Here is a 3096-nt window from a genome sequence, read left to right as displayed (position 1 = left end):
TGTTACTGCTTACCATCTGTGTAATCTTGGAGTAGAAGTCATTAAATTCTCTGAATAACAGGGTCTCCATTTTTAAGGAGGAGATCATTATAGTCACTGTCTACTTCTCCAGTTTGTCACAGCATAATAGTATCTTGGAGCAGGAAGGGGCTTTAGAAATCACCCAGTATGCAATTATACCCAGAGAAGTGGTGTGACTTTGCCCACAAGCCCATGGTCAGTTAATAGAAGACCTGGGCTTGAAAGCCAGGTGTCTTGACTCCATGTCCCAAGTTCCCTGAAGAGAGAAGAAGGAGGGTGATGGGGGAGAGTGCCAGATGTGTCTCTCAACACAGGCTATTCCAGATGTGGTCCACCCGCACATGGCCTTCCAGTTGTGCCTAAATAACACCAGATGTGATCCGAGGATTAAATGTGAAGGGATGGGAAAGTGCTCTGGAGCCTGTAAACTGTTAGCCTGTCTCCCAAATGTAAGGATGGTATTAGTATTAATTTGTCTCTGCTGTATGGCCACAGGCAGCTCTTGGCCAACAGCAGTGTGAGTGCCTGGTACTGGTCATAAGAAGGCCTGAGTCACAGCGTGTGGCTGGCTCAGAGCACAGTTTACTCACAGAAAACCAGGCAAAAGCAGATCAGTAACATCACTATGGCTGCTGAAAGGTAGTGTTGTCACAATGCCATGAAGACGGAAAGGCAAGTTGCCGTTATTAATTAACATGACATAATGGCATTAAAAGATAAATCTTCAAGGTCAACCAAGGTTTATAGACATCAAAATCTCTGCACTCCTGCCCTGTCTTCTCCAAGCATCTCTTATGCTTTCCTGCCTGAGACTTTTGTTCTCCCTCCATGTGCTGGGGGTCTTACCCCCTTCCTCTGCTTACCTAAAAGCCTCCATCTCTCAGGGCAGGACAGGACAGAAGATCTCTCACTGAGCCTTCACCTGAATGAAGTGTGTGCTTGTGCCCACAATTCTACCACACAGGTGACTTTCCTGTCTTATGCCAGGTCAGGGACCAGCCAGCACATTTTGTCCTGATGCAGGTGCAGCCAACTCCTCTTGTTGGCTTTAAGTTCTCAGAGTTAGTTCCATCTTTGTTTAGCATGTTCATTGTAATTACACGCGAGAGACCTCAGTTTTTGTATCAACTTTCAGCATTTTTTTCTTCCTTAAATATCACAGTTATTTCATGTCAAAACTTCTCCCAAGTCTGTGTGAACATCACTAGTAGTTGTGCTGTCTGTGGCAGAGAGTAAGATGGAACATGCTGATGTTGCAGCTGCTGCCATGTACTCGGCTGCTCCAGAAGGTTTTACATTTTTTAATGTAATGATAGAGTTTTCAGTTACTTACAGGATGTAATTATAAACACATATTTGCAATAGAACCAGCTCGATGTGCTTACTTTTCCATTAATAGAACACTCTGCACTTTTTGGAATGCATGTACCAACCTTTCCTTAAAGCTCAGCTGAAACTTTAACTCCCTGTTAGGCTTTCCAACCAATATCTTTCTCCTCTAATTTTCCTTAGTTCTGTCTGCTCCACTCATTAAGGCCTGTAGACCCTCTCTTACTGTTTCTAACCGTTTATGTGTGCTTATATGCTCCTTGAAGGAAAGAAGATTCACCTACCCTTTCTTCTTCTACCTAATACAAACTACTCACCTCGCAAAACAATCAATAGTTCTTATTTGTATCTACATTGTGTAGCTTAGTGTTCATTGTTGCCGGAGTTTGTGAGGGCTGGGCACCTAAGACACAGTATCTCACCTCCCAGTTAGAGTGATGAACATTTAGAAAAATAAGACAAGGAGGTGAAGAGATAAGAGATGAGTTACTAAAGATGAAGTTGGAAGACACAACTCAGAACAAGGCGGTTGGGTGTCCTCATTGTCCACTGAGTGGTGGTAGGTGGTACTTGGTGAGAGCTGCCTCCTGCAGATAGGGAGAAGGCTGACCCCACGGAGTGGTGGAGCAAGGATTTTCATGTAGACAACTCACTCCCAAAGGAAGAGGGATAGAGGTATTAAACTTAATCATATTCATTTCAAATCGACCAATCCGAAAATTACTCTAGCCGCTTTGAGGCAGAGTGGGTGAAGGGACAGAGAGAAGTCAGGAGCCTTGTACTTATAAGTTCCGTCTGCATGGAAGGTCACATGAGAAGTGGGGAAGAACTGCTCCTCCTCAACAATTATTTTTAAATATTTAAAAATCTATCAAATTTTGAACACGCCTCATTCAAACCGAGGTAAATCCCAACACAATCTTCTGAAGTTATCCATCACTCATGAAACAACAAAAAGAAGAGTGATTTTATAACATCATAAAATGCTCATGTTACTAAGGATTTGATATGGTTTGGCTGTGTCCCCACCCAACTCTCATCTTGAATTGTAGCTCCCATAATCCCCACATCATGGGAGGGACCCGGTGGGGGGTAATTGAATCATGGGAGTGGATCTTTCCCATGCTGTTCTCGTGATAGTGAATAAGTCTCAGAAGAGCTGATGGTTTTATAAAAGGGAGTTCCCCTGCACATGCCCTCTTACCTTCTGCCATGTGAGAAGTCCCTTTGCTCTTCCTTCATTTTCCACCATGATTGTGAGGCCTCCCCAGCCGTGTGGAACTGTGAGTCCATTAAATTTCTTTCCTTTATAAATTAACCAGTCTTGGGTATGTCTTTATTAGCAGCGTGAGAACGGACTAATACAGGATCAATACACCAATGCTTTGTAATCTGTTCACTGGGCTCAATCCTTTCTTTCCTTATAACTGCATAAATATGACCTACCTATAATTCACCCCCACCTCTCCAGAGACTGGAGGAACTGCCTAAGTATGAATGAGGCCTGTTCATCTCACAGAGACTGGCAAGAAGGATGATATCTATCTAATAGGTTAATTAGGCCAATTCAGGCAACAAATTCAAACCTATGCCCAGGATTTTTTAGGATAAGGGAGCCACTTAAGTTTATAAGGTAGTAGGCTAATGTTTATAACTTAGTACTTGATGCTTTCTTCTTCTTCTTCTCCTTCTTCTTCTTCTTCTTCTTCTTCTTCTTCTTCTTCTTCTTCTTCTTCTTCTTCTTCT

Source organism: Piliocolobus tephrosceles, chromosome 10 (assembly GCF_002776525.5).
Source record: "Piliocolobus tephrosceles isolate RC106 chromosome 10, ASM277652v3, whole genome shotgun sequence".
NCBI classification, from domain to species: Eukaryota; Metazoa; Chordata; class Mammalia; order Primates; family Cercopithecidae; genus Piliocolobus; species Piliocolobus tephrosceles.
Note: the sequence above shows the minus strand (reverse complement) of the source record.